The 10,218-nt window shown below is 37.1% G+C and overlaps 2 pseudogenes; one reads left to right on the forward strand and one right to left on the reverse strand.

Moving 5' to 3' along the window:
- Nucleotides 1-3,879: 3,879 nt before the first annotated feature.
- On the reverse strand, nt 3,880-4,607 carry LOC119538380 (annotated as a pseudogene).
- A 448-nt stretch (nt 4,608-5,055) lies between these two features.
- LOC119536904 lies at nt 5,056-6,650 on the forward strand (annotated as a pseudogene).
- Nucleotides 6,651-10,218: the final 3,568 nt, after the last annotated feature.

Here is a 10,218-nt window from a genome sequence, read left to right on the forward strand (position 1 = left end):
AATTATTCAATGAAATCCTTTTAGTTAATCTGCACGAAACCTAAAGGGCCATCATTCACACACACACACACACACACACACACACACATATTTTATTCCAACTTGGCTTTGGACCCTCTACCTTTCTATCATTTGAATTATTCCAAGCCATTTATTGTTAAATTCTGTTGTCATATTTTCCCCAATTATTCACAGTGTAATGCATTTTAGATCAAGGCATCCCTTTCTATAAAAGTCTTGGATAATCAGGTCTTAGAATTTTATGTTAACCTTAGATTTCATCTAGTTCAATACTATTCAGTCATTCCTTTATTTGTGCATTCATTTGTTTATTCTTTCAGTGCCTTTCCTTTTTTAAAAAAATTCAGTTTTTTTAAAATTCAGTTTTATTGAGATAAAACCATACACACCATACAATCACCCACAGTGTACATCAGTTGTTCACAGTACCATTACATAGCTGTGCATTCATTGCCACAGTCAATTTTTGAACATTTTCCTTTCTTCAAAAAAAAAAAAAAATAAAAATAAAAATAAGAACAAAAATAAAAGTAAAAAAGAACACCTAAAGCATTCCATCCCCCCATCCTACCCGATTTTCATTTAATTTTTGTCCCCATTTTTCTACTCATCTGCCTTACACTGGATAAAGGGAGTGTGAGCCACAAGGTTCTCACAATCACATAGTCATATCACATAGCTACATGTTTATACAATCAAGGCTACTGGGTTGCAGTTCAACAGTTTCAGGTATTTCCTTCCAGCTATTCCAGTAGGCTAAAAACTAAACAGGGATATCTATGTAGTGCATGAGAATGCCCTCCAGAGTGACCTCTCAATTTCATTTGAAATCTCTCAGCCACTGAAACTTGATTTGGTTCCTTTCGCTTCCCACTGTTGGTCAAGAAGATTTTCTTAATCCCATGATGCCGAGTCCAGGCTCATCCCCAGGAGTCATGTCCTGCATTGCCAGGGAGATTTACACCCCTGGGAGTCATGTCCCTCATAGGGAGGAGGGCAGTGAGTTCACCTGCCATGTGGGCTTAGAGAGAGAGAGGCCACATCTGAGCAACAGAGTGGTTCTCTGGGGGAGACTCTTATGCACAATTATAAGTAGGCTTAACCTCTCTTTTGCAGTAACAAGCTTCAGAAGAGCAAACCCCAAGATTGAGGGCTTGGCCCCTAAGTTGGTAGTCCTCAATGTTTGTGAGAATATCAGTAATAACCCAGGTGGGAAAGTCCAACATTTCTGCATTTTTCCCCAGTTCCTTGGGGGAGAGGGGGCTGCTGCAAATACATTTTTTTTCTCTGCCCAAATTATTTTGGATGAATTGAGATTTCACACTAACAGGTACAAACCTACCAGGTCTCACTTCCTATTCAAAGTTCTGTGTAATTATGGTGTTTGAATGAATTGACGGCACAAGTTAAATTAGTGTGCTACAGAAAATATAAACCCTTCAGTGCCTTTCCTTTTACAAAAATTGTGAAAATCATTTAATAGATGAAAGAACCAATAGATTAAATGGTTATTTACAAACCAGGGTAGTTTGTACCAAGGAATGAGCACACATTTGGAGACATAGGAAACTGAGCTCATGGATATTTATTCAACTAAAGCCTTTTTAACATAGGAAACTGAGCTCATGGATATTTATTCAACTAAGGCCTTTTTAGAGATAATAAAAATATTTGGCCTTGCTTCCTTACTTTCAGCATCAGCTCCACCAAGAGCTTAGAAGTCATCACCCCCATCTTTACAGCAAGGAAAAGGCTGAGCAAATTGTAAATCAATGAAATTTCTTAGAGTCATTGGCAGATTGAGTCTCTGGACAAAACAATCATCCTGAAATCTGGAGAGATAGTCAAATTCAGAGAATCACAGCAGAGATCAGCTTACCTGGAGCAGAAGATGCTGAAACCATAAAGTGATAGGAATACTTAAATGACAGTATTGATGAATAGCTAGAATCTCAGTTTGGAATTGATTGAAAGTAAGAAACTCCTAGGAGCCCTGTCTTGGGGGGCCCATATTTTCATGAGTTTATCCCCAGGAACCACATCAGGTCTCATGTGAAGATCCCAGAAAACAACAACAACAACAACAAAAAAAACCACACACACAAAAAAACAAAAAAACAAAACAAAAAAAAAAACAAAACAGCATTTTGAACCATTTTGAAATATTCCAGAGCATTCTCCATAAATAAGTCCTACTCTACCAACCAAAAGACTTTACCAGAGCCTTCACAGATCCAGGGGAAAGAAAATTAGCTAACTTCAGTGCCCTTAGCCTTCCTATCTTACCTAAGGGGAGGAAAAAAAACAAAACAAAACTGAGAAGTACTTCTGAAAGTCACAGCCTGGAGACAGAGCCCACTGAAAGACTGAGTTTTTTTGTTTGTTTGTTTGCTTGTTTTTTTGATAATTACATATTTTTATTTGACAAAAAGATTTCAATCTCACACGTATTTGCATAAATTATTTTTTTCAAATGAATAACTGTCCAGAATTGCATGTTAGTTCCATTGATCCTCCTTTCATTTTCTATTTACAATCTAAGCCTCACGCTGTCCTTTCATAACCAAAGTTGTTAGCCCCAAGAAGAAAATAGCTGCTGGTCCTTTTCCTTACAGCAGCATAGGGATTGTGTGTTCATAAAACATGTTGGGCAGGTTCATGTTTCAATCATTAGTTCTATGGCAACAGTTGTTTTATTAAATATACATAATGAAAAGGGTCCCATTATAAAAGAAACTTGAATATATTCAATGGGCAGGTTGTTTAACCTGACTGTGTTGTTACCAGGTGCATTAACTGCTTTACAACAGCAAAGAGCCAGAATTTACAGTTTGATTGTGGGAAGACACCTCAGATACTTCAGTCCAGCCCCTTTTCTTCCATTTTATAGATGAGGAAAGGGGTTCAGGGAACACAGGTGAACGGCAGGACTGGGACAAAAACACAGGCTCTCAGCACTAGGCTCTCTATTACACTGTGTTTGTTCATCCCCATAGACTGACAAACTGTGTTTGAATAAAACTGTGCTCTATGAGCCAAATGTTTTTCAGTCTGAGGTGCCAGAAGAAATTAATTTTTATGCTTAAGTTTCTTATGCACAACTTTTTTCAATCTAGGTTTTAATTAAGATGGAGACAATTTTGCTGTCCTCCCACTAAAGCTTAGGGCATTTACTTCAAGTTTGGGGGTTAAAATGTGAGTGGGATGGGCTTCAAGAATTATTTATCTTTCATGCCATTTCTCTCTTCACCTATAACTTACATAATTACCTGTTCTCAAATTTAATACTTAGGTCAGTGACTTGATTTATTTTTTAAAAGACAATGCCAGATACAGTATTAGGCCAGAGTGAAATAGTAAGTTTTAACATACCAATCAAGAAGGAATTTCTTTTCCCCAGTAAAAGGTGATATAAATTATATGGAGAAACATAATATTAAAAAACATTCAGAAGTAGCACTTGCTATTAAAGCATTTAAGGACAACCAGCAGGGGCAAGTGATATGCTAGGCTCCAAGGAGTTTTATCAGCTTCAAAATTAAGGGCAATTTTCTAAGATAAAGGGAATGATTAACAACACAGTAAAGAATAATCAGTACTGAATTTTATAATGGAATAATTCACGTGACTTTCCAACTGAAAACAATAGAGCTTATTTGCTTTCCTAAAAAATAATGATTTTGCCTTTCACTGTAAAATTCAGATCTGTCATTTATAATGTTGCCTAGATTATCTGATCTAGTGGGCATACTGGGGAAGTGTAGATTCCGGTAAACTCAGGTGAACCGTTCTTATTGAGTCATAAATCATTGGCAATGAGGTAGGGTAGAGGCACACCTATGGATGCCAGTTGATAGGTTAGTCTTTGATGGCCATGGTCCAGGGGAGCAACTGGTCAGTTTCCACAGTCACTACCCCAGATCCATCGTAGGTATTAGAAGTACTGACCAGTATTGCAAAGCCAAGTACATGATTGGTGAGGTTCCACTTTAGGCCTGTTATGGTAACCTGATTGCAAGGCTGTCAAACAGGTATAAGGCCACACCAATCACCTTCTATTCCAGTGTTTATGTGCAACCTGTGTTTTCCTGGTTGGAGCAAGTAGATGAGAGATTTCTCTTGAATTATTGCAATTGCAAAGGAGTGATATCAGTCGCCTGAAACAGGGTGCTAATAGATGCCATAATCTGGGCAAAATGTCCATCAAGTCCTCCCAGTGTCTCAATCATATCAATCTGCAGGGCTTTTTCTTCTATCTTCTTTTGAGCACTTGGAGGCACTTGGTACAATCAGTGTGGTCTTGATCAGAAGTTGAAATCAGCTCGCAACCCTTAATACTGTAGTACTCTCTGACTTCAGGCCTAATAGAATCAAAATCTCCATTGATGAATTCACCAAAAGCTTTCCTGCTCTCCTTTGGTGATATCATATAATTGGTTGTCACCTCCATCAGCACAGGCTTATAAAAGAGCTTTGTTTCAAAGATGATGAAAACAGTCATCCAGAGGCTGGTTCAGATTCAAAAGGCAGTACTTCAAATTCCCAGTGGGAAGCAGGTGTTCCAATGGGGCAAAGACATGCTCCATATTGGAATATTGGCCTACAAGGACAGGTGGGGCCACTAGTGAAAGAAGCGCACGCTGTGAGAGCAAGGGCAATCAACGACTCCGTGCTTGGCTGAGGAACCTCTAAGGCTGTTTTAGTCAAAACATTATTGAACACATATACTACCCCACATCTTACTAGCACATAAATAGACCTCCAGTATAATAGCTGTGGATTAAAACTCAAAGAGCTGTAAGAGAAAGATTCTATTTAAAAAGGAGTTTTCAGGGAAATCTGAATAACAGAGGACAAAATCAGACACTAGAGGAAACCAATGCTACAGCAATACATTAAACACAGCCAGAGATCTTATCTAGAATAACATAGTATCTCCTATTATAGTCCTATTTACCTAAGTTCCTATTACTGGATACATTATGTCTGATTTTCAATTAAAATTTTTAAGGCATGCTAAAAGATAAACACAATATGAAGTGAGAAGGCAAGCATTAGAATCAGACTCAGATATAACACATACTTTGCAATTATCATATAGGGAATTTAAAATAACTATGATTAATATGTTAAAGGCTCTAATGGGAAAAGGAGACAATATGCAAGAACAGATGGGTAATTTAAGCAGAGAAAAGGAAAGTCTGAGTCAAAAGGGAATGCTAGAAATTAAAAACACTGCAACAAAAATGAAAAAATGTTTTTGATAGGATAATCAATAGACTAGACATGGCCATGGAAAGAAAAAAGTGATCCTAAATATGTCAATATAAACTTCCCAAACTGAACTGCAGAGAGAAAAAATAATGAAAATGAAAACGGTAGAGAATATCCAAGAACAGTGGAACAACTATGAAAGGTGTAACGTATAATTCAGTTACTCAAAATACAAGAAAGAGAGAAAGAAGCAGAAGAAATATTTGAAGTAATGGTCAAGAATTTTCCAAAATTAAAATCAGGCAACAAACACAGATTCAGGAATCTCAGAGAATTACAAGGAAGATAAACAACAAAAAGTTTACACATAGGCATGTAATATTCAGGCTGCAGAAAACCAAAGACAAAGAAATTCTCCTTGTCTTTATCTTCACCAAGGTTTTCCGGATAGATAATTTGGATACATCAGCTGCCAACCAGGAGGACCAGAGGGTTTTTCACTGAATGATGGCTGGCTTGTGGGTGGAGTTGAAACTAAGCCTGGACCACACAGTGCAGTCTCCCTGGGAGATTGCAGCCCAGTGGGTGGTTCCCTGAGAAGTATACCCTGAAGAGACCCAGAGCGGGGGACAATCATGCATGCCATGGCAACCAAGACAGTCATTAAAGCTGGTGTGGGCTATAAAGGGATACAACTGAAAGTCTTACTGATACTTGAAGGAGCTCAGAAAGTTGTCTTCAAATGTAAGTGGTATAGCCAAGACTACATGATAGAAGGGGAACCACATGCTGGTTATGATAGACACAGCCTTTCATTTGGACAGGATTCTGGGTTTCCACCAAGCCCTTTTGGTATTTGGCAGGTTTGTTCTTCTGTGGACAGGTGTCAAGCCTGTTTCTACAGAGAAGCTGCTGAGCACCTTCCTAACTGTAGGAAACAATACTTGCTTCTATGGAAGTGTTATTACTGCTGAGAAACAGTGCTGGCATGTGTTGATGGAGACCTGATGGAGGGTCTGTCACACTCTGGTTCCCAGATGCGTGGTCTTTGCAGTAACACTGACCCCCCCATGGGGCAGAACTTACTGAGAGGGCAAATTACTCAGGTGGGAGTATGACAAGAGCTACTGTCACACTGTGAAGAAAAAGTCCCCTTGTTGACTCTGGACATCATTGACACAGCTGTCTTTGATTAGCTGATTGGCAATGCTGACCGCCATCACTACCGAGAGCTATAGAGATGATGCATCCTCTAGTGTGCTCATCCTTCTCCATAGTGCCGAAAGCTTTGGGAACCCCTTGCTGGTTGAGAGAAGCATTCCTGCCCCTCTCTGTCAGCGTTGCATCATTCAGGATTCTACCTGAACAGACTAAATTACCTACCAGTCCTTTCTCCATATATGAGAATTTTCTGAAAACAGTTTATAATCTCTTGCATCCTTTTTCAGCAGGACAAGTCAAATTGGAAAGCTTACTGACTCTTAAGGTGGGAAATAATGCCTGCATTCCATTGAAAAAAAAAAAACACATGAAACAAAAATTGATGTAAGTACAAGGAGAAATAGACAAACCTACTATTAGAATTGGTGACTTTACTATCCCTCTTTCAGCACCCAATGGAGCAAGCAGGTAGAAAATAAGTAAGGATTTAGATGGACTCTACAGCACTATTAATCATCTTGATAATTGATAATTAGAGAATACTCTATCTCCAACAGCAGAATACACAACCTTCTCAAGTTCACATAGAATATTCACTATGACAGATAACATTCTTGGCTATAAAATACACACGAATACTTTTGACAAAAATAAAAATCAAACAAAGTTTCTCAGACCACAGTGGAGCTAAACTAGAAATCAGTAGCAGAAGATAGCTGGGAAAGTCCAAAGTATTTAGAGATTAAACAACACACTGCTAAAAAGTACATGGATCACAGAAATCTTGAGAGAAGCTAAAAAATATTCAAGCTAAGTGGAAATTAAAACACAACCATTAAAACTTGTGAAATCCAGCAAAAGCAGTACCTAAACAGAAATGTATACCATTGAATTAATTTATTAAAAATGAAGAAAATCTAAAATTAGTAATCTAAGCTCCATTTTAAGAGATGAGAGAAAAAAGAGGAATCTAAGTCTAAAATAAGCAGAAGAAAATAAATAAATTTTGAATGGAAATCAATGAAATTGAAAACAGGAGGTCAATAAAGGAAAGCAATGAAACCAAAAGTTGGTTCTCTAAAAATAGCAATGAAATTGACAAATTTCTAGCAAAGCTAACCAAGGGAAAAAAGAACACATATATTCCCAAAACCAGAAATGAAAATGGGGTTAACACAACTGATCTAATGGACATTAGAAGGATAATAAAGCAACATTATGAACAACTATATGCCTACTACTTTGTTAACTTAGATCAAATGAGAAATTTTCCCAAAAGACATAAACTCTCATAATTTACACAAGGATATCCATCCATATGTGAAAATGTGAATCTAGAAACAGACCTTACACAGCGGCATTTTAGGGTAATGCAACTACTCTGCTTGATACACTACTGGTGGATGCATGACAGTATGCCTCGTCAAAATGCACAGAACTTTACAGCACAGTTTATTTTGATGTATGTAAATTTAAAAAAATAATAACATTTAGGACGTTGAGGCATCCCAGGAAAGAATGACAAAAGTAACTACACTGCAAATGTATGAAGCAACCTCACTGAAGGGATGGGGGCAAAAATACTGACTTAAATAATTTTGAAAATGAGTAGTCTTTAAGACCAAAGGCAAAAGGGACTCTCATATAACATTTCACTACAGTTGATACTCAGGGAGATGGATTAACAATTCTGACCCTGCTATACCTGTATGATGGGATTGAACAATTAAGTAAATGGATGGCAGATGGTAGAAGCCACATTTCTCAATTTTGGAGTGGGAATTTACAGATAATCTGGGGTAAGAGGCTAGAATGATCCATGTGGTAATGGATTAGATGTGGAAACATTGGTAAGAACTTATGTTTAAATTAATATAGATACAAATGTTTGCATAGAGAAATATTTATAGATATGTATACACCCATGGGTTAGTACACACATTTATTTGTTCATTTTGGCAGCTGAGAAGTCCCCAAAGAAATGACAACCAGTAACAATCAGCACACCTATTGGCCAGAACATGCTTTCTAATACCATTCTCCAATGAATGGAACCCAGGTCCCAGGACTGGGTGAGGCAAAATACAACATGAGCCTGAAGCAAGTAAGGAAGTATTCAAACAAAGAAAACAACTTTGATGGAACATGTCTAAAGGTGTCATAAGAACCCCCAATAGCCAAAGCTGGAAAAATTAGAGAAACAAGATAAAGTAATATTGGATTATAACTCAAAGTAGAAAATAAATATCTATGAGTCCATATTGATATAAACAAATGATTGAGTACATTAATAAATGGGGGAGAAGAGACAAATCTGGAATTACGTGAAGAATAATTCCAAATAAATTATGTAGATATATGCCCTCAAACTGGGGTAGCATAAATCTCCAGTCTTTAAATATGGGTGGTATGTAGCAATTTCCTTCCAAAGAGTACAGTATGGAAAATCGGTGGGTGGGGAGAGTAACTTTATGGTGGAGAAACTTGACAAACACTTCTTCAGCCAGATGATCAAGGTCAACATCAATAGTCATAAAACATGTTGAAAGTTTGTACTGTTGGTATGGTAAGAATGGCTGAATGAAAAGATATACAGTATTTTGGTCCCTGATAATATTTGAGAGCTAGGCAATTAGCCTTCAGATTTTTTTTATACATAAGCAAAACAACAAATTTTAATTGTTATGGTTTCATTTTTCCTTTTATTTTCATCTTAACACAATTCAAAAAAAATCAGCTTTTTTTTTTTAAACCATGGCTGTGGAAAGGGTAAACTAAATCCTAATAAACACAATCCTAATACCTGCATCCCTCTACTGTAAGGAAAGTCTTCTGTGCCCTTCTTTTTTGGTTTGCTTTTTACTATAAAAATTGTCCTTGCAGAATTAATAGGATTGTTTTCCCCTCAGCAGGAGAAACAGGCCTCTTTGAGGACATGCATTTCTGTGTGTTTTTTCTTGTTGCTCTATTCCCATCATCTAGAATGGTACTTATCAAAGCATAGAGGTTCAATAAATAAGTGATGAATGAGCACATCACTGTAGGTCTGCATTTGCTTTTAAATGTTCACCTCTATCTGGGTAGATGCTAGTAGGAGTAATAGAAGTGGGTAGGATCATTATGCTAAAACAGACTCTTGGCACAAATTTACACTTTGTATTAAATAGGAAGATATAGTGGCAAAGTATGCAGAGAAATATCAAAGTCTGAGGGGGAGTGCTCAGTGTATAGCATCTAAGGGAGGCCAGAATTTCAAAAATGATGTTCTCTATAATGAGTATTTCAGAGAGCAATGAGGAGCAAACTAAAATATTTGTTGATTTGAAAGACACTGATGTATTTTGAGAGAGCATTTGAATGGTAGGAATAAACCTCATAGATCCCAAGATCTCTCTAAGTGGGTGGGTAGCAGGAAATTGAGGCAGTGGGCAAGAACTTTTCTTATTCCCTCATGGTTGTGTATATATTCGTGTAAAGTTATATACTGTACTCAGAGTATTTCCTGGAGCAAATATCATAGGTAGTACTAAACTCAGTCCTTCAACAGCTCATAAGCTTTGTCTTGTACCTTCAGCGACATTGATACTTGGAAGTGCTAATATTTGGCATATTCTTTACTGATTACATATTGCACTTGATTTTTAGTTTCCTTAGTTTATTCAAGAATGTCTTAACAGTCATTGTGCCAAATATCTAATGGAAAGTTTAAGTCTGTAAAGGTAAATCTCTACTCCTTTAATAACAGCATAGAGCAATTACTCAGAGGTTCCTTTTATTCCACAATATCTCAGAAATTGAGGGCAGATAATGAAAATGTGGTAA

Source organism: Choloepus didactylus, chromosome 6, assembly GCF_015220235.1.
Source record: "Choloepus didactylus isolate mChoDid1 chromosome 6, mChoDid1.pri, whole genome shotgun sequence".
NCBI classification, from domain to species: domain Eukaryota; kingdom Metazoa; phylum Chordata; class Mammalia; order Pilosa; family Megalonychidae; genus Choloepus; species Choloepus didactylus.